This window comes from Fukomys damarensis, unplaced genomic scaffold (assembly GCF_012274545.1).
Source record: "Fukomys damarensis isolate Sample0158 unplaced genomic scaffold, DMR_v1.0_HiC HiC_scaffold_16, whole genome shotgun sequence".
NCBI classification, from domain to species: Eukaryota; Metazoa; Chordata; class Mammalia; order Rodentia; family Bathyergidae; genus Fukomys; species Fukomys damarensis.
In genome coordinates, this window is record NW_022900928.1 from 37,623,117 (window position 1) to 37,646,645 (window position 23,529).

The 23,529-nt window shown below is 34.9% G+C and overlaps 1 protein-coding gene across 1 annotated transcript in view; it reads right to left on the reverse strand.

Moving 5' to 3' along the window:
- Dlg2 (discs large MAGUK scaffold protein 2) overlaps positions 1–23,529 on the reverse strand; it is a 1,815,033-nt gene that overhangs the window by 1,444,079 nt on the left and 347,425 nt on the right. The window lies entirely within an intron of this gene.

Consider the following 23,529-nt stretch of genomic DNA (forward strand, 5'->3'; position numbering starts at 1 on the left):
GAAAATTATAACTGAAAAATAAACTATATGCATCCTTAAACTTATCAGATTCAGGACTACAAGAGACCTGAGATAATTTATTTTATAATGAAAAATTTTGTGCAAAAATATTAGAATTAGTACTACAGGCAAGGCTTCTATTATAAATGGGATAATGGAAAGCATATGGAGTTAAGAGATTTGGATTTAGCTCCAACTCTACAATTGACTGTTTAATGTAGAAAATCATTTCAGACCTCTGGGCTTCAATTTTTGAGTGACCAGAGGATCTTAAACATTTGCAGAATTATTGCACCCAGAACTCTTTATGAACACAAAAAGAACTATGAGCCTTCTACCTACAACAAGAACATATGTACCACTTCATTTCAGAAGGAGCAGAGATTCCAAAGTAGCTATAAAATTTTTAAGAGGTATAATACTAACCCTAAAATTACTTATAAAATAGTCTTCAATATGAAATCAATTTATATATACATATGTGAATTTATACATAATATATACATGAATTAATATATGTACACAAATGTAATGGAACATATGTGTTATGGAATTATAGAATTTTATAAGAAAAATGTTCTATTTAATAACAGTAATTATGACATTGGTTAATAGCCTTTACAAAAAAGCTACTTTATCATTTCATTGCTGAGTAATCCAACTAGACTCACCAACACCTGCTGTATTTAGAGAATAGTTGTATTCTATAAATTTTTAAGAAAATACTGTCTATATTGGTCATTCTTAGGCTGTTACAATTAATTGATTTTCTGTTTTTTAAGCACCAATAATTCTTAGCTTTTAAACTTTTATCTTTTGCCATTAATTAGACTTGTACATTTGACATATCACAGTCTTTTGTGAAGAAACAATTTCATAAATCACTTCCATTCTAATGTAAGGAATGCACTAAGAGGGAATAATATCAGACTTTCCTAGTATCAAGTCTGCATTAGTCAGGGTCCTCCCAAGACACAAAAGCAATAGGGTATGTAAATAGATCTATGAGAGGGGATCTGTCAGGGAAACTGACTCATGATTTATGGTGACTGTGAAGTCCTATAACAAGGCATCTGCAAGCTGGAGACCCTGGGATGATAACAGCATGGCTCAGTCCAAGTACAAGAACTTCAGAATCAGGCAATTAAATGTTATAACTCATCCTATGGCTGAAAGCCTAAGGGTATAGGGGCCACTGATGTTATATTGCAAAGTTCAAAACAGCGCTAGTGTTTTGATATAAAAGGCAGCAGAAAACAATTTTGATTCAAGTGTGAGAGAGAGAACAATATGCATTTCAAAATCTCAACATTCAGGATTATGGTGTTTGGAAATGGATAAAGGGAAAACTATGAATGTGTACAATGTGGATGATCCTCAAAAAACACTGAGCAAAACAAGATGGACACAAATGTATATGTACTATATAATTTCATTCACAAGAAGTTCCAAAAGTCTTACAATAAGCCTATAGTGACAAAAATTAAATCTGAGGAGCATGTGTGAAGAGATCATAATGATGCATCAGGCAAACTTCTGGGGTGATAGAACTTTTGGCTGAAGTTTATGTAAGTATATATAAGGATCAAGATTCACTGAACTGAGAATTTAAGATCTGTACATTTTACTCTATGTAAATTATATATCAGTTATTTCTTGGCTTAGTATCTAAGAATTCTTCTATTGTAATAGACCTATTTTTTAACAACCACTCAAATTTATTCTTACATAGGTTGCTCATTGACCTCTCCTTGAAAATCATTATCTGTGAAGAATTAAAACTTGTCTTTTTCCTAATATTATTCTTTTCATAAAATAATAAAAAGAATGAGATATAGTTCTATGCTTAACTCTAGGTATCGATACATACACTAGACACAGAAACATAGAGTAAAGCCATTCCACATAGTCTATAACTTCCAAACCTGGATGCATTTTAGAATCATTGGAGACATAAAATATACAGCTTTGGTTGCATCCTTGTACCAAGAGAGTAGAATATTTTGTTGTTATACCTGGGAATCTGTATTTTTATGTTACCCATAGAATTCAAATGAACAGCTCAGTTTTGGAAAATCTGATCCACATGGTGTCAGCTAAGGAGAGATCATGGTGTTGTATTTAACTAAACCTTCTCTTTGTATCAAAAAGCTTTCTAAGACCCAGTTAAAACAAAATCAGAAAATTTTCTTAGTAGAGGGAAAGACTCAATATAGAAGTAGGTAGCTGGGAATTTAGCTCAGCTGTTCGGTGGCCTGCCTTGCAAGTGCAAGGACCCGAGTTCAATCCCCAGTACCAATAAATAAATAAATAAATAATAAAAGTAGGTAAGACTTACAGAACTCCAAATAATTATAATGAAAGTTCACAACACATCACAGTCAAAATCCCAGAAGTCCAGCACAGGAAAGAATTTTAAAAGCTGTCAGAGAAAAAGCACAAAGCAGGAGGCATCACAATGCTAGTCTTCAAGCTACACAACAAAACTTAAAATTAAAATCAAATAAACCAGCCCAATGCTGGCACAAAAACAGACCTACAGATCAATGGAATAGAACAGAAAATGAAGTAACAACCCCAGGCACATTAAGTCATCTAATCTTTGACAAAGCCACCAAAAACGTATGCTGGGGGAAAGATAACTTTTTTAACAAATGATGCTGGGAAAACTGGTTACACACATGCAGAAGAGCGAATCTAGACTGACATCTCTCACTGTGCACCAAAATAAAATCAAAATGGATCAAAGATATAGATACGAACACATAAACACTTAATGTGCTGCAAGATAAAATAGGCAAAACTCTTCACAACATAGGCACAGGAAAGGACTAAGTAGAACCTCAGTTGTACAAGAAATAGCATTAAGAATCAACAAATAAGAAACATCAAAAAAATCTTCTGCCCAACAAAGAAAACAATCAATGGAGTGCAAACAACTGGCAAAGAAAATTCTTTTTTTGCTAGCTACTCTTCTGACAGAGAACTAATATCTAAAATGTATAAAAAGCAAAAAAACACCCCCCAAAAATAAAAGACAAAGTGGACAACTGAAATGAACACTTTTCAAAAGAAGAAATACAAATTGGCAATAAATATATGAAAAATGCTCAACATCTCTGGCTAACAGAGAAATGTGAACTATAGCAACATTGAGATTCCATCTCACTCAATTTTATCCAAGTGTTTGGGTTTTTTTGTTTTGTTTTGTTTTTTGTTTTGTTTTTTGTACCGGGGATCAAACTCAGGTCCTTGCACTTGCAACACAAAACCACCGAGCTAAATCCCTGGCCCTTACTCCATTTTATATCACCAAAAAATTAACCAAAAACAAATATTGGTAAAATTTGGGTAAAAGGTACCCTTCTACATTGTTGGTAGGAATGTAAACTAATAAAATCACCATGAAAATCAATATAGAGATCCCTCAAAAAAACTAAACATAGAAATTCCATCTGACCCAGCTCTTCCCCTTCTAGGTATTTTCCCAAAAGAAGTAAAGAATCATATCACAGTGATACACACATACTCACATTTATAGTGCCATAACTCATAAGAGATGCTCTTGGAATCAGCCTGTGTATCTATCAACAGAGGAATGGATGAATAAAATGTGGTATTTATATATAATGGGGTACAACCCTGCCATAAAGCAGGATAAATTTTAGTCATTTGTAGGAAAATGGATGTACCTTGACACCATAATGTTAAGTGAAATAAATTGGATCCACAAGATTAAATATTGCATAATTCTTTTACATGTGGAAGCCAAAGTACAAATCATTTTAAAACTTGAAATTAAACATAGATAATAGGAAACAGGAAGATAGATATTTTTTAAGAAGACCAAAATTTGGAGAGAGGGAGGAGAAGGAAGGGGCAAAAAAAGAATTAAGACATGTTAGGTACATTACCTACTCCCTAAGATGACTGTATACATTATGTACTAAATATGTACTAAAATATGTACCAAAAATTACTAAGTATATGCTAAATGTACTAAATATGTATTAAATATGTAATAAAAATTAATTTAGAAATTGTTTTTAAACTAAAAAATAACCAATAGGACCAGTGTTTTTATAGTCAAAACACCTAAGGATTGGAAACCATGTAGAGGGTGTGGAATTCTGTCCCTTCAACCTATGACATTGGGAAAGTCATCTACCCACTTTGAGTTTCAGATTCTTTTTTGGCAAAAAATGTAAATTAATAGAAAAGCACAATTTACATTGTATGCAAATTAGATTTGCTTTATAATATATTTACAATTGTTGAACAGATATTTTCAGACTTTTATAAAAACAAAATCAGAGGTTTTATATGGATTGTAAGTTTAGCTCTGTATGCCATTCCTTCTTAGAGGTCAAGTTCTAATCGCTCATTTGTTTTTATTTTAAGTCTAAAGGTGTCAGTTTTTGTTTTATTTTGTTTTGTTTTTTTGTAGCACTGGAGGTTAAACCCAGGGCCTTTGTCCTGAACTTTTTTTTTTTTTTTTGAGACAGGGTTTCACCAGTTTACCCAGATGGCACCTGTATTTGTCATCCTCCTGCTTCAGCCTTCCAAAGGACAGGCATGTGCCATCCACATCCAGCCATTGCGTATATTTTTGTCACTTACAAAAAATTAAAAGATTCATTTATGTAACTTCAATTTCCTCCAAAAAGTTGTTTTTCAAAGCTATGGTTATAGTAGGATAATTCATTATCTCATCATTGGCTGGACATTTCATCAAATACATTTCACTGTTGAGACAACTTGTCAGTGATATTCAATTTGCTGTCTCATCAGCAACACAGTGTATAGTAATTAAATTTTTATCATGACAACATCTCATCCCTACTGCTCATGCATAATTCATATTTTATATTTCAAACATCAACCACAAATATATTGTGCTAATGAGGATGGAAAATAGAGTTTATCCTGTTAGACCAGCTCTTTTTTTTATTTTTTATTTTGAGACAGGATTTCATAAAGTTTCTAAGCTGACCAGGCTGGGCTTGAATTCATGAGCCTCCTACCGCAGCCTGCTTGAGTACTAGGCCTAGCAAGCCTATTTTATAGCCATTTTCTCAATAGCTAGCACAATGCTTCTCACATAGACATATCAAGTTTATTAAATTAAATTTTAATTGATCAATTTTATATTCAGAAAGAATATCTACATTTTTTTTAAAAAACTACACAGAATGAAAGCTTATATTTCCACAAATGCATATTTTGGTAATTTAAATGGAGAGTATATTTATAAATGCAGTGAAAGGTAGCAGTTTTCCATCACTCCTGAAACTGCATCCAAGTTCAAATGGGAAAAAAAAAGAAAAAAATCAAAAAATAAAAGTTCAAATGGATTCTTTCACATATTGACCTATCTCTTCAGCCTTATCTTCAACCATAGACTCTAATAAAACTATTCTCTTTTTTCCAATTGCCTTTCCATCCCCTATACATCTGGTAAATGGCTTCTTTTTTCTCTCTCTCATTGAGTTTATTGGTACATTTTAGGCACACAGTACAGTTACATTCATTACTTGGATCTTGTACCTTTACATGACAGGTCTTGGTTCTCATTTTTCCCCTTGTCCCTGCCCTCCCTTCACCCCTTCTTCTCCTCCTCATTTACAAACACTTTATTTCCATTTTTTCATTTTCTCATGCTTCTTAACCCTAAAAACCCAGTTCAAAATTAACCTTCTCCAGGAAGCCCTTCGATTCCTTCAGGCATTCACTATGTCTTGTGGACTTCCACAGTTTATAACACTAAGTACTTCATTTAGGCTGGAAACAATGTTACATTTGTATGAATATGAGGAAACAAATATACACAGAATTTGGGGCTATCCTCAGTTTCAGATATCCACTGGAGGTCTTAGAACATATCCCAAAGAGAGAGGAGACTACTATAATCACAAAACTTGAACTAAACATAGACTGACTCGAAAGCCCATAATATTTTCACTGTAGCACACAGTTCCTAAATAAATGAGTAAATTGATAAATAGAGATCTTAGCAAATGATACCATATTCTCATGAGCACATAGCTGACTAAGACAAATAAAATTCAATTTCACCGACTTCCTCCACATTTTATATTTGATATATTGGATACATTAACATACCTTTGTTAAAATAGCCAATGTATGTGGAAAAAAATATACCATAATTTCAATATAATCTTTTTGGAATCACGTCAACATCTATTGTAACAGCATTTTAGAATGCAGTTTCCAAATTCAAAATATCAGTGGCAAGTCAGCCTCGTTTTTTTATTCTTTCAATTTATAAACCCATCTTGATCATACTTTCCTTGGTTATCATTGAGCCAGGTTAAATGAATTTAAGCTAAGGGACTAATATTATTAACATTCTATGATGATGAACAATTGTCAGTCAAATAAGATCAGTTACCAGAGGGCCAAGAAGATCTTAGTAAGAAGTGAACTGTAAAAATTAGTACACTCCCAGATCAACAGGTTTATAACCAAAATGGGCAATTGCAAACAAAGGAGGAAAAGAAGGGCTCTCTAGGGAGAACTGAGAAGTCCTTCAATTGTTCTTGTCCCTGATGAAAAAGGCTTATGTGGAAAAAAAAAAAAAAAAAAAAGCTCAACTGCACTCCCTCCTCTGTGCTTCCACAGTAGGCACTTAACCCCTCTGCAAGCACATGTGGTTAATCCACAAATACTGAGAGGCAGATGCCATTCAGAAGAAAGAACTGATCTGGGATTTAGAACCCATGGATTCTAGTCCCAGTTTTGCCAATAACTAGCTCTATGACCTAGTCTCTTTTCTTAAAGCTTCTGTTTCTCACCAATTAAAAAAGATTACACTTTTTAGTGTAAGATCTTTCTGACTCTAATAATGCAAAACTTTACCACTGAATACAAATACTCAATTAAATCCTTCTTGTATTAGAAAAAGGGGCTGGCATATGAAGGCATCAAAGACAAGGAAGCAAAATTGTTCTTACAATTCTCAAATTAATTTATATGATGCAAAAGATCCTTCTGAACTTTAACTCCAATACTGCTGTGATTTCAGTTCTTCTTTGCTGTCATTAACTCCTCTTTAGACACCCATCTAGCATACCAGACAAACTCCACTTCAGAGGCTTTGTACCTTTGTACCCTTTGTTTCCCCTACTTAGAATATGTACCTTTCCCACCATGGCCTATGCTTCATTTCTCAGTTCCTCTTAGTTTTGATTTGAAAGTCATTTTCTCAGTAAAGTATGCTGTAACCGTTAATCATAATCATCGTTTTAACCAGATTAAGAGATACCTAGCAGATTTGTAAAGCACACCTCTGAGTATGTCTGTAAGAGTGTTACCAGAGATGATTGGCATGTAGACCAGCAAACGGGTGGGGGAGGACCCACTCTGATTTTTAGTAACCTCATCCAATAAGCTTACAGCCCAGAAGGATGAAAGGGGAAGAAGAAGGAGTCAGCCTGCATTTGAAAAGCTCCATTCTGGTTGAGCAGTTGCTTCTTTTGCTGCTGTCATTACCTATGGATATCAGACTTCAGCTCCTTCATCCCTTAAATGCACAATTTACACCAGCAAATCTCCAAGGAGCTTCTAGGTGTTGCATCTCAGATTAGTGGTTAATTCTTGATTCTCTTGTTCTACACTTTCCAGCTTTGTTGTATGATCAGCTACTGAATCCTCTGGCTCTAAAGCATGCGGATGGCCAGGTAGACTATTGTACCTCCATTGCTATAAGCCTGTCTAGTAAATCCCCTTGCCCAATTATATTTATATATATAAATATGTGTGTTATAATCCCCTTGCATAACTATGTATATTACATACTGAGGAGTATATACACTTATTTATATACCTTTGATCCTTTTCCTCTAGAGAACCCTAAGCAATATATATGCCTTAGCAATCTTTCTACCTGTTGCACATTTCATATCCTCCATCATTACTCTTTTCCCTACTTGATCACAATCCAATTAATTATGTATCTTGTTAATTAAATGTCTTCTGTAGAATAAAGTAAACTCAACAAAGGAAGAGTATTGTTTTGGGGGAGGTTTTTTGTCTGTTTTGTTTCCTTCCATATTCCTAGGACCTAGAACAGTATTTAGGATACAGTAGGTGCTGCCAAAATATTTTTTCAAATAAATGAAGTAGATCCCATGTGCCATCACTCTCCTCTAACTCACGCTGCTCCAGACACAATGGTATTTCCTTTGTTATCATGTATGTACAGTATACTCTCCCTCAAAGTATGCTCTTCATATCTCTTTGCACTTGAAATCTGTTTCCAAAGATCACCTGCATGCTTCCATTTCTTCGCTACTGTGTCGTTGTGCTATAATGAACACAGAAGTACAGATGTCCCTTCAGCATATTGATTTTATTTTCTTGGATCCCAATAGTGGGATTGCCGATCATACAGTAGCTCTGTTTTTAATTTTTTGAGGCAGCTCCATAGTGTCTTCCACACTGGTTGTGCTAATTTATATTCCCACCAATCATGTGCAAGGTTTCCTTTTCTCCACATCACTGTCAAAACTTATCATGGGAGTGAAGTGATATCCTATTGGGGTTTTTATTTCAATGTCTCTGATGAGTAGTGACATTGAGCATCCTATATACTTGGCTATTTTTATGTCTTCTTCTGAGAAATATCTATTTAGGCCAATTGCCCATTTTTTAATTGGAATGCTTTTTTGTTATTGAGTTTATATAGTACAGATATTAGTTCCTTGTTACACATATTTTATGAAATAAGTTGGTATAAAATATTATAAAAATATTTTCTCCCTTCCTGTAAATTGTCTCTTCATGCTATTGATTGCTTCCTCAGTGTGTAGAAACACTTTATTTGATGTCTTTTGTCTACCTTTGCTTTTGTTTTCTGTGCTTCAAGGATCTTATAAAAAAAACTTTCCTATTTCAATATCCTGAAGCATTACGTCGTTAGGTTTTCTTTTCAAATAATTGAAAAACTGAAACAACCTAGGCATCCATGGACTGATGAATTGATATAGAAAATGTGATATACATACATAATTGAATACTCTTTGACAGTAAAAAGGATGAAATCCTGTTGTTTGTGACAATGTGGACAGAAGCGGAGGTCAGCATTAACTGAAATAATTCAGACACAGAAAAGTAAAAATCACGTGATCTCATTTATATACAGAATCTAAAATGCTGCTCTCATAGAATTTAAGAGTAAAAGTGTAGAACTGAATGCTGGAGAAAGCACAAAAGAAGGGATAGGAAAAAGTTTCTCAATAGGTAGTAAGCTGGAGTTGCATATGAGAAATAAGTCTGGTTATTGCACAACAGGTGACCACAAATAACAATAATGTACTGTATATTTTTAAATTTTTATTTTATTTTATTTTATTTTATTTATTTGTGGTACTGGGGATTGAACACTGGACCTTGTGCTTGCAAGGCAGGCAGAGGAATCACTGAGCTAAATCCCTGGCCCCTACTGTATATTTCTTTCAAAAGCTAGATAAAAAGATTTTACACATCTCTGTCACAAAGGAACAGTAAAAGTTTGAGGAGATAGACATGGCTGTCTTCATTTGAACATTATAAAATATATAAATATATCAAAACATAACACAGGACTCTATAAATGTATACATTTTATGTGTCAAATAAAAATAAATTTTAAAAACATGGAGATATTTATATGTCTTTCTTCATCATTGTACTCAGATCTATATTCTTTTTTTTTCCATTAAGTTTATTGGTACATTTAGGCATACAATACAGTTACATTCAACATTGGGCTCTTGTACCCTTATATGATGCATCTTGGTTCTTATTTTTTCCCCATTCCCCTGCCCTCCCTTCACCACCTGCACCCTTCCCTATTTACAAAGACTTTGTTTCCATTTTTTTCATTTTCTCATATTTTTTCCTTTCTTCTTTCCTTTCCCTTACTTCTCCCACTTCCCCTACTCCTTTAGACCTTTTCTTCCTCTTTCACATTATCAATTATACATTTTGATCCTTATTTACACTTTTGGTTTCTTACACCAGAGAAACTATTTGGTATTCACACATGTGTCCTACTTATTTCACTTAAAGAGTAAGGCCTCAATATGCATCCACGGAAAAAAAATTAGCAGCTGTTCCTCAGACAAAGGACTACTATCTAGAATATATAAAGAACTTTTAAAAAAATCAGGACACTCCCTCAAATATAAAGACCCAATCAAAAATGGGCATCTGATCACTCCAGCACCCAGAGGTAGCCTGGGCCCTGATCCACCACGGGAAGGAAAGCCACACCTTCTCCCAGCAGCAGCCATCGCTTGAGCACCGGGAAGGTAACCGCGCAGGTGCCCCTGAAACCCCTACCCCTCCCGCACTCTCAGGCCTCCTGACTGTGCTAGTCTTTGGACCCACTCTGCAGAGGCAGAGGTGGACATCAAGGGTATTTTTGTGAGATCCCAACTTTGAACATCTTTAAAGAAAGGGCGTGGGAAACCTGTAATAGAAGCTTGTGGAGTTCAACCATTCCAAAGGTTGCGGAACTCAATCTGGGCCTTGCAGCCCGAGGTCAGTCAGTGTCATGGGGTTCAGCCATCAGCTAACTGAGACCAGGGATCTAGCCTCCTTGCTCTGTCTGAGCCATTAAATGGTAAACACACTATATTGAAATTTTGTTCACTGCAGACATGTTCTGGACTGCTTCTTGATTTCAATTTAAATCAAATGATTTAAGGGTGATAGACTAATGACTACCACAGGTGGTCAGTTTCCAAGTTGTGCTTGATCTTAATGTGTTGCTGATTGTATCCATTGGGATAAAGCATTGCAGTTGATTTCATGAGCTGTTTTTTCTGATGTTGTGAAGATGAGAATGTCTGTGGGTTATTAGAGACACAGAAGCTAGGGCACAACCATATCAGGAAGATTTGGGTGATAACCCAGAGATTAAACCAAGGACAGTCCAACAACAAAAATAAAAATGAGAAAACACTTAAGCAAGACACAAGGACAGACATCCAGTTCACCAATGGCAAACAGTAGGGCAAATGAGGATGAAAAGGCTGATAGAGAACCACCAGGACATCCTAAACTCAAAGCACAGGAAGTAACAAAACAGATCAATCAGGCTCTAGAAAAATTCAAAACAGAAATAATTTCCCAGTTAACCATAGAGATAGTGAGCAAAATGGAAGTAACAATTCGAGACTCTAGAGCAGAAACTGACAAAAAAAATAGATGAGCTCAGGACCATGATAGAAGCCATAAAGGCCCAGCATGAAAGAAATGTAGCCCAACATAGGAAAGAAAAGGAATCCATAAAACAGATTCAAACAGATATCCAGGAGATTAAACACTCCATAGAAAGTGTACGCAACAGAATAAAAGAATGCAAAGATAGACTCTCAGATACAGAAGATAAGATTGCAGTCAGTGACCATGAAAAAAGAGGTCTCTTAAAAACAGTAGGGGATCATGAGAAATTGATCCAACAACTCCTAGATGATGCAAAGAAGAATTACATAAGACTGACAGGAATACATGAAGTAGCGGGAGAAAATACAAAGGACTTCAAAGAGCTGTTCTCAGAATTAATGACAGAAAACTTCCCAAGCAGAGGGGAAGAATTTAACATTCAGATAACCAAGGCATATAGGACCCCAACTAGCTACAATCAAAAAAAATCTACAACTAGACATATAATAATCAAGATCCCAGAAACCCAACAGAAGAACAAAATACTACAAGCAGTAAGAGAAAAGAAACAAATCACATACAAAGGAAAGCCCATCAGAATCAAACACTCGGGGCAAGGAGAGCCTGGAATGAGATATTTCAAGTACTAAAAGAGAACAACCTCCAACCTAAACTGATATATCCAGCAAAACTCTCTTTCAAAATGGAGGGGGAAATAAGACACTTCCACAACAAAGAACACCTGAGAAACTACATGAATACCAAACCAGCACTACAAGTAATTCCAAACAAGATCCTAGAAAAAGACAATGAAGGCAACAACACTATGAGGCTCAACAGAGCAAATTAAATAGGCAAGGCAAGAAATTAAAAGAAGGTGAAAAAGTAAAAAGAGTCAACAAAAGGCCAATAACATGTCAATAATAAGTCAGTACATATCAGTTATGACCACCAATGTCAATGGCCTCAACTCACCAATCAAGAGAAATAGACTGGCAAAATGGAATAAGAAGCAAAATCCAACAATATGTTGTATACAAGAAATACACCTAGTGCAAAAAGAAGCACACAGACTGAAAGTGAAAAGACAGAAAACAATTCTCCATGTGACAGGAGCCCAGAAAAAAACAGGGGTAGCAGTCTTATTTGCAGACAAAGTAAATTTCAAACCAAAACTGATTCTAGTATTATTGATGTAGGACAGTACTGTATCATACCTCTATGAATGTAAAATATCTTGTACCTGCTTTATGATACATAGTAGGTACGTGCTTTATCAGAACTACATTTAATGATATTACTCTAGAATGTTCTCTTTCCAGATGATGATTAAGATGCTAATAAAAAAAAATGGTGCCAGGTACCACAACAGCAACAGAACTTTGCTGTTTTCTGGATATTATATTGATGCATAACATACTGCTATTATTTGTCTTTTTATATAAATATAAATATATATATATATATTTTTATATATAAATTGAATTTTGGGAAACTTTAACAGTGCTGCCAACTTTGGAAAAGTCATCCCAATTTACTGTGCTGAGTTGGCATTGTACAGAAATGGACAGCCATATTGGTCTAGAAATGTTAATTATTTTTATTTTTATTTTTATTTTTATTTTTTTTCCATATGCACAGGGGTAACACATACTAAATATGTAAGGTCACATCTACATGGGTTTGGTTACAGAAACTAATACAGTATTCTTTAAATAATGAAAAAATGAATAAGATAAGACTATAAGAGCAAGAAGCAATTCAAATATCTTCAGGGACCATTTTCATCTCCAGAATTAAGGATTATTTTAATGTTACACCATTGCCTTTTCTCTTTTACTCTCCTTTTAGTTTTATTTTAGGATTCCCTATTTTTAATGTTCATAGAGATTTCTTTAACTGAAATAAAACTATAATAGTACACAGGATCCTAATGAGATAATTAATAATGTGAAATAGGAAGTAAAGGGTTAAAGGTGTAGGGAAAGTGGGAAGGGTGGGGGAAAGGTAATAAGGGAGAGGAAAAAAAATGAGAAACTGAAAAAAAAAGTGTGTGTAAATGGGGAGGGAAGGAGGGGGTGAAGAGAGGGCAGGGACAAGGGGAAAAAATGAGAATCAAGACCTATTATGTAAAGGTACAGAACCCCAATGGTGAATGTAACTGTATTGTATACCTAGATTGTACCAATAAACTCAATAAAAAAAAAATCCTTCAAAGAAAAAAAAATGGGCACCTGAAATGAACAGACATTTCTCAGACAAAGTAAAAGCGGCAAATAAACATGAAAAAAATCTTCAACATCACTGGTCATTTCAGATATACAGATGAAAACAACACTGAGATTCCACCTCACCCCAGAAAGAATGGCTGCTATCAATTAAATATATATATATATATATATATATATATTCTAATGTCATCTTGTTCAAAAAATCTTGTCAGATGTAATTCTTCATTTTTTTACCTTTTTTTCTTTATAACTATATTTGGCTGTGCTGAAACTGAATCACTCAGATCTCTGAGAGAAATTTCATGGGGAGGCAAGGGAGCAAGATGCCTGACAATCCCAACTGTCTGAATTCAACTCTACATTCTCTGAGGCCATGGCTTCCCTGCCCTGCTCTCAGAGAATGAATGAGTGCAGCAGGACAAATAGTACAAGACTATTTCTGATGCCTCAGGACTCCTCTCAGGAAGTTTGGGTCTGGGATATCCGCTTGCCTAGTTTAAACTTTATTAGAACTGTGCTGCAGACTTAGATTTTTTTCCCCCAAACTCTTCCCTTCCTCCTTATCTGCCACAGGTTTCAGGCTTCCACCATGGCATCCCTAGTGTCTGTGTCCTTCTTTTTGTCTTCCCTTTCCTGTCATCTTTCAGATACCTCCACCAACTAATTCCTAATACCATATAATCCTGTCCTAATAATTGTTTCTTCTCATGACTAACAAAAATACTTATGTTTGACATTTACTTGTTTAATTTTAATTATCCATCTCTCTTACCTTAGGAAAGTAGAGATTTAATCTCTTTACTTACTGCAGCTCTCCAGTATATATAGTGCTGCTTGCAAAAACCAAATACCGTTGGTGCAGAAATATTGCTGCCATACATTAATTTCTTTCATTCATGAAACAAAATATTGAGTTCTACTAACTGTTTAGATAAAAAGAAATTATGAGGTGTAATGGAAAAATTGCAGTGAATGTGGCTGCCAAGTACCATTCAATGACAAGGCAGGCCCATAAAAACATTATGATATGCCCTTATCCACTTTATTCACCACTTGTGATAACATGCAACTTCTGATTCTTCCCCAAAGTCATAATGACCATGAAACATGAATGTTTTGAATCAATTCAGAGCATCAAGGCAGCCAGGACAATGCAACTAAAGACATTCATAAAGAGGACTTCCAGAACTGCTTCAGAAAATGGCAAAAAATACAGGAGAAGTGTGTTGGAAGAAATGGGGAGTATTTTGAGGGGAATTAAGGCCAAGGTGTCTTTAACTGTAATATTTTTAAAGGTAAATATTTACCATATATATTGATCAGAAGTACTCTGCAGATCAAGTGTCTAGCACAGTAGACAAATACTTCAGCAAGTACTGTAATTATAATATACAATGTCAAGGCCTTACTAAAAGTATTCACAATTCATACAGCACAAATAACTTTGCATAAAAGATGTGAAGATTCAAATTCTACATAGCAGCACAATTTGTAATAGCTAAAACTTGGAAGTAACCCAATTGCCCATCAACTGGAGACTGGATAAAGAAAATGTGTGTGTGTGTATATATATATATAAATATATATAAATAAAATGGAGTACTACTCATCCATAAAGCATGGGAAACTATAAATGTCAAGCTATAAATGTCTAAATGGATGCACATTGAGGCTATACTCTTATGTGAAATAAATAGGACACACATGAGTAAATACCAAATAGTTTTTCTGGCATAAGAAACTGAAAGTGTAAAAAAGAGCTAAAAGGTATAAGAGATAATGCGAAATAGAAAGAAAAGTTGCAAAGGGGAAGGGGAAGTGGGAGGAGCAGGGGAAAAGAAAGGGAATGTAATTAATGTAAGAAAATGAAAAATGGAAACAAAGTCTTTGTAGATAGGGAACTGTGGAGGGGTTGAAGGAAGGGCAGGGGAATGGGGAAATATAAGAACCAAGATAGATTATGTAAAGATGCAAATTTCTAATGATGAATTTCATTATATTGTATACCTTAAATGTACCAGTAAAATTAATTTTTTAAAAATTTGAAACATGTTTAATCTAAAGTACTTTGACTGTCTCATGAATTATACAAAGAATAATTCAACCTCAAAAGCAAGTTACCTTGTATTAGCTCTTAGATAGACTCAGAAGCAGGTGTTCCTTGTGAAAATTCTTCTCTAAGAATATAAAGGCCAATCCTTATTGAATGTGCGTACACTGTTCAATATTACACTGACTAGGTAGAAAATGGAAATCGAATGTTTTTTGGAAACCATAGTTCCATAACCCAGGAAAACAATCTATGAAACAGAAATACTATTGAACCTTTTCTAGCTTACACTTCCAAAACTATTCCAGCTCAAGTGCCACCTAACTACAAATATTTTCATGATTCCCTCAAGACAAGGCCAGTTTCCTCCTTTGCATACTGTCAAAGCACCCTGTACTTTTCCTTTTTAGTATTTACCAAGAGTGCAATTTGTCACTGTTATATAATCTCATAAGTAGATAATAAGGTCCTTCAGAAACTACATCTATTATATTGTCTGCTATATCCCCAGCACCTGTCGTGGTATAAGGTCATAATATCATTTTTGAAGGGTTATATGGAATAAAGGATGAGTAAACTAACAATGAATAAGTAAATTAATAAATGACATGGAAATTTTTCCTTTATCTACCCAACCACAAGAAGTATCTCTTTAGCTAAATTTGCATTGCATTTTACCCATAGTTCTTATCCTACCTCCATCCATCTAGCCATTCCTTTTATAGGTGAGAGCTTTATAAATAAAAATAAGTGGCATATTCCTATTTTTTTTTGTCATGGAGAGGAACACAAAACTTTTTATTCAATTGTTCCCAACACCAGTGAATCAGAACCTTCTTAAATGTTTTTAGACTTGAGATTTGGAAGTAACAACAATGACACTCTGCTTTCCATTCTGGAAAACTGTCCACCTACACTGCTTCTATAATCACCTTAACAGGAATTATTTACTCTCCAGCTTTGAAAAAAAACCTTAGATCACAATATTTATTGCTTGAGCAATCAGCTTTCTATCCAAGGACAGGAAAATTTAGCTCCTTCACTGAAAGTTATCAACCTACATCTCTTCTCTCTTTTTGTAAAACTATCTAATCCTTTCTATCTAATGATTTAACTTCAGTCTCTCTTATGCCTTATTCTTCCATATTATAACATGATATATGGCTTATCTTGCATTGAAACATACCTTATCTCCCTTGCTGAATTATATGTGCTCTTGCATCTAATTTTTGTTTATATTCCCAACAGCACCTACAAGCACCTACACAGTAAGAAATACATTTTTATTTATTCATGGAAATCTTCTATTCAAGTTTCATATAATTCTCCACTTATTTTGGTATAACTAAATCATTATAAAAACACAATATTGGCCTTTCCTCTTGCTTTAAGTTGTGTTTAACCACTGCAGCACCAGCACCAGCACTTATTACTGGCTGGTGCCATCATCTGACTCAAAAGGGAAGATAATAGAATCTGAGGGAAGTTCAAGGGATATGACCTCAGGCAGATGAAGAAGAGAGGAGAGGGTCAGAGAAGCCCAGAAATACAACTTTTAGAAGTGACTGAGGAAATAGAATCAGCAAATAGATGAGCTGGGCCTGACACCACAGGAAAATACTTTGGAAACCCAGCAGGACAGAATTGTTTTAGGCAAAACAACAAAAACATTTCAAATGATAGGACTTTCTCAAACAGGAAGGATAAGACAACCAAAAATAATCCTAATCATTTCTACCACATCAATCTCTGTGGCTAACAGTCAACACTTTGTTATCATTAACTTATATAAGGCAGAAAAATGAACAAGAAAAAAATTGGGGAAAGGACCATGGATAAAGGGATGAGGAAGGAAGTGGACAGAAGGCAGGGAAAAGGAAGGAATATCTGCAGATTACAGTGTCAATTTGTAGTTGTATATATACCCCCTTCCACATACACTCTTTACAAGAAGGCACGAAGGTAAAGAACAGTGGAAAGAAAATGAATTTTGAGTAAAAAGCCCTCTTTCAGTCTGAGTTCCATTTATATCTTTCCCATCACAACTGATTTGCTGATCATTGAGGACTCAATGTACTGACTTACAGAAAAATAATCACTGATGTTAGGAAAAGTGTAGAGGATAAACAAGTCTCTGGTTGAGTAATACAGTCTAATTTTCAGCAATCAGGGATTAAGGGGTAATAAAGTATAAAAAGCATTCTGGCATTGCCCTCAAAAAATTTTATAGTAGGGGCTAGGAGTGCAGCTCAGTGCTAGAGCATGTGTTTAGCGTATGAAAGGTCCTGGGTTTGATTCCCACAACAACAAAAATTCCAAGCACTCTCACATTTAGGACCTTTGAGGAATATGTATGAAAGCATTGAGAAGTTCAAAGATCTTTCAGAGGTCACACAGCTAATTGAAAACTAATTTTAATACAAACCGAGGCAAGTTTAACACTGGATCAAATAAAAGATTTTTCTCACTAGTCTCCTTCATGTGTTCCTCTATATTTTCTAGGTGTGAAATTAGCAAGTAATTTCCTATAAGTAAGAAGAAAACTACTTACTGTCCTCTATAAACTGTGAGTACATAATCTTCACTGTAATTATGTAGATTTCTGATTTTACTTTATTATATTTTTGCTGGCTAACATTTGATAGGAGACCATAGGTAGGATATTAAGAAAGGGGAAAACTCATACAGCTAAATTCAGAAATGTTAGGATTTTGCAGAAACATTAAAAAAGGTCCTTCATAAGAAGGACCTACACATCTTCAGAGGCCCTAAAAGTTTATAGTCCCCGAAAAAAAGGACACTCAGAGCAGGTGAAGAGTACAAGGGCAGATTGCTATAGGTTGGGGTGAGACAATTCACTTTGCCTGAGACCTCAATTAATTTTTTCTTAAATACTCAATTTTATCTCAACCCCCAAAATGGGAAGATAAATTCTGCATCGTATTCACTTAATCTGAATCTCCCCATTGTAGTTTAGTTCCGGGACTCCACTAAATTCCAAGGTAAAACAAAAAATATCCCATCCACTGATTCACATGCCTTGTTGACACCTACAAAAGTTGACTATAACTCTCACACAGCAATCCTTACTTTCCCTGGCCACTACCAACATATACACCCCTGTAGCCTAACAACTACACAAACCTGACTCATATTTTCTCAACCTGACACTGTTTTCACAGCTTTCCCTGGGCCGACAATACCTTCTCATCATTTACTTCTGTTTCTGTGACATCTGCTTCCCTTCCCCTTCCCATCTGAATCTCATCTTAATCTTAAATTTTCCTTTACTGATGTCCAAGACTTCTTAGCTACAGATCACAAGAAAAAGCTTCCAACTTTTGTTGAATATAACTTTATGAATTTGGAAAAGCTTGTTTTTTATTCAACTAGGAAATACTCACTTTCTAACAGACCTGTGGTCAAAGTTTTTTTTAATTTCCCTTCCTTGGCTGCTCTGAATGGTAAATCTCTTATGTAAAAAATAGAGTTATGGTAAAGACAAATTGTACTCAAGTCAGATGTAGCCCTAAATATCAATTCCCCATGCATTTGTATTTTGACAGGCCTATCACAGTGACCTATTTTCATACCAGAGACTGAGTTAAGAATGTGACTGTTTTTGCTAGAATTTAAACAAAAATTTCAAGAACGGTATTGAGGAACAATGAATAAATCAAACACCATTTTCTGTAAACACAGACTCATAATACAAGACTACTGAAACACTTGTATATTTTCAGAATATTTTTGGCCATGTTTGATGCTTTAAATTGTGTGTGTGTGTGTGTGTGTGTGTGTGTGTCTCACAGGCCAGTTCAGTCTTTACACTAGCCTTTTTGGATGCTTATTGCATTTTTACTGATGGTTACTAATGAAACTGTATTTAAATCATAAATATTTGCTGAATTCTGTAAAAATATCTTTTTCTCAAATACTTTGATTTCTTTTATTGAATAACCATAGCACTCTAGAAGGCTGAGGCAGAAGAATCACAAATTTAAGCCCAGTCTGGGCAACCTGGTAACTTAAGACCCTACCTCAAAATTTTAAAAATTATAAAAAGGGGCTTTGGGGTGTAACTTAGTGTGAAGACTCTGAGTTTAGTCCCTATTACTGCATTTTAAAAAAATAACAGCCATTGATAAGTACACATTCTGTGTGGTGAAGTTCAAAGCATGCCACTCCAAATTATGCCACTTTGACATAAGGAATATTTTGAGCTGGAGGTAATTAAGAAAAATGATACAAAGAATCAACTTTCTGTCCTCACATTCTCTACCAGAAAGTACAAGATAATATTTAATCATAGGCTACAACTCTAGTCTTAGCCAAGAAATACACTGCAAGAGCCTAAAACAATTCTTATTTGCCATCACTTTTCTAAAATCTTCCCATAATTTGCAGTGCCCAAGAGGCTAAAGCTCTTTGGATTAGTCTTATCACTCACTTCTCTACAAATTTATAATTCTTTCCTAAGATGCTATATAAGGCCAAGCTTCCTACCACCCTCTTGAATTAGTCATCATAAAGTTCTGTTTGTTTTGAAATGCATGTGCTCATAAATTTGTTTTTTCCCTCTACAGTGTGTCTTTTGTCAGTTTAATTTTCAGGGCTTCGATGAACCTAGGGGGTAATTTTTGCTTCTCTACAGTTTCACAGACTTAAAACATAAAGATATACCAGATGGTGCCTGTTCTCAAGGCTCCTAGAATCTACTAAAGGAGGACAACTAAACAGATCACTATAATATAAAAATAACTTGGAGATTAAAGTGAATTTTAATTAGAATTTTAAAAACAAATAAAGGCAATGCTATAGAAGAAGGTCAGAAAACTAGTTAGTCCTGACCTTTTCAGACTTAACGTTTCTATATATATTTTAGCAGAGATATTTTGCTCTGAAAATTATTTGCAATACCACTCACCTTAAAATAAAATAAATCTCTCTATCCCTTCCTCTTCTCTTACCTTTGTAAAATCAACCAAGTACCAGGGTCAAAATAACCTGGGAATCCCATGCAGCTCTGAACTACTTGTGAGAGCTTGTCATCCTCTATCTCAGTTAGAATCTTCGTCATGTATCACCTAGACTATTGCAGCACATTCCTACCACACACTGCTACAATTGCAGCCACTCCAACATAAGTAACTACAGTACAGATGAACATGGCCACTCCTACATTATACCACATTCTCTCCTGCTTCTGTCCTTCGTGCACACTTTCCTCTGCCTGTAGTGCTGTTCTCTTCCTGTCCATCTGACTTATTCAAAAGTTACCTCTTTAGAAAAGCCTTTCCTCACACCCTGCGCCTCCAGGCTAGATTGTCTGCTCCATTTCTGTGCTCTCTAAACTTAATTCTCTTATACTGTTGTTACAATAATTTTCTATTACTTTACAGCCTCTGCCACTAGGCTATGAGCTCCCTGAGGACAGAGAGAACTGGGTCATTTATCAGTACAATTCTAGAACCTAACATATCATCCACTGCTCAAAAATATTTGCACGATAAATTGATGACAAAATACATGAGCCCTATTTCTATGTGTATTAGTTTTCTAGGACTATCACAACAAATTGCCCCAAAACCTGGAAGCTTAGAACAAAAGAAATGCATTTCCTTGCAGTTCTGAAAGCCAGACATTTAAAACCAATATGTCAATATGGCTGTGCTCTCTCTCTGAAAGTTCTAAAAGATCTTTCTTTGCCTCTTCCTAGCTTCTTATGGTTGCTAGAAATCGTGGTATTCCTTGGGTTTTAGAGATGTGTCATTCTCATCTCTGCCTCTGTTTTCCTCCTTGTGTTTCTATCCACACTTCACCATTCTGGTAGGTAGCAACCGTTGGATTTGGGCCACCCTAATACAGTAAAATTTTATTTTAGCTAAATTACATATGCAAAGACCCTGTTTTGCAATGTTATATTCACAGCCTCTGGGTACAAAGAATTTGTGGGGAATAAAATACAGTGTACAACATTATGTTATACCTGGAGAGAGAAGACTGTTTTGAAATTTTCTGTTTGGACCATGATACCCAAGCAACCTACCCAACCATGTTTGATTTGACTTCCAGGCCACTATCTTATTTATGGGAATTTCTTAGATAATTACAACTATTTTTGTTTTAATTGCAGAGCTCATTTGTTTATTCATGGAATATTTACTAAGTACTTATAAGATCTCAAACACTGTTCTAAATGCTAGGGATATAGGAGTAAAGAAAGCACACAAAATCTTTGCGCTCATTAAACTTACCTTCAAAAGGTTAGGGAAAACAGACAATAAACAAGTAAAACTGAACAGAATAAATGTTAAGTGCAGTGAAAAAGCACTAATCGGGAAATGGAGATAGGAAAGTCATGTGAGGTTGAAGATGTACTGTTAGAGGGGTGACTAGAAAAGGACTTACCAAGAAGGTAATATTTAAGCCCCTGATGGAGAAAGGACGGTTGCCTTGCAGATATTGGGAATAATATAGTTCTAGGTAGCAGAAACAGAAAATGTGAAAGGCATAGGACAGTCATGTACCTGGGTTAGACATATAGCAAAGAGTTCAGGGTAACAATACAGACACCAGAAAAAGACCAGGAAGAAATGAGGCCCAAAGGGTACTGGTGCATAACACAGAAATCACCTTCCTTTCACCACATTGCAGCATTGTAAAATACTCATATTTTTAGTTTCTACAGAAGTAATATTTTGAGTTACCATGAAAAGTTTCTCCATATTATACTGAAAAACAGAACTACTTTAATTTATAAGACTCAAAATGCCATACTCATTAAACATAAAAATTCAAATAATTTTAATGTACTTTATCGCTCTGTCTTATCCCTGGGAAATTAAAAGCAATGTCTATATCAGATTATTGGAAACAAATCTTTATTTTTAGGAAACTTATGCCTCTCTGATTTTTAAAAATAAATTTTTAGATTTTAATATGGTATCTACTGATGATACAGTCTGTGTTTGGGATGAGTTATTACAATTTGCCTTGTCAAAATTAACCTCATATTTATTTTTGTTTGTTTGTTTGAGACAGGGTCTCACTATGTAGTTGAGACTGACCTGGAACTCACTATGTAGCTTAGGCTGGTCTCGAACTCACAGTGATCCTCCTGCCTCAGCCTCCCGAGTGCTGAGATTACAGGCGTGTGCCACCATGCCCAGCCATATTATTTTTTTGAACAAAAAAATTAATTCTCTGGTTCCTTTTAGTCCTGTCTAAAATTTCAGTATAAAGTTTAGATTCTTATTTGGTGCCATCTTATGGGAGAAATTTATAGAAAATCATCTACTTAAGAAAAAGTTAAACTCTTCTTCTAAAAATTCACTGAATCTAAATACTAGACACATAGACAGGACCTTCTCATGGAAGTAACCTCTAATAAACATTGTGATTTCCCCATGTTTACATTATTTTTACATTAAAGTTTACGTTATGTTTTGTACAAACACACACAGACTTTTTTCATTAATATTGCTATGCTGCAATTCAGTAAATTACATTTTATGATTTTTTTTCAAGATTTCCAATGACAACAAACTATTTTTAATAGAACAATGTTTAAAGCACACATGTGTCTCATTTAATCCTTACCTCACCATTCTGAAAAAGGAACTTTTTTTTTTCAAGACAGGGTCTCGCTATGTTAGTTCAGGCTGGCCTTAAACTCAATATGTAGCTCAGGCTGGCTTCAAATTTGAGCCAATACTCCTGTTTCCACATTTTGAGTGCTAGGATTATGGAGTGCATCACCACACCCAGTTTAAGAAAGGAAATCTGATCTCCACTTTGAAGATGAAGAAACTAAGGACTAAAAAGAACTAGTTATTTATCCAAGGGTTTAGCTAATGGCTGAATGCAATGTAAGACCATTTGTACCTGACTTAAAAGCTTTTGTTCTGAAACTGTGGCCCTAGTGCTCACTGCACATTATTATCTCTTGTGATTCTCCCAACAACCCGATGGCTTTCACAGTATTGCACAAATATTCAAATCATACATTGAAAGAGGTTAAATAATATATTGTAAGCCACAAAGCTATTTAGTGTTAGATTATTCATTTCTTGA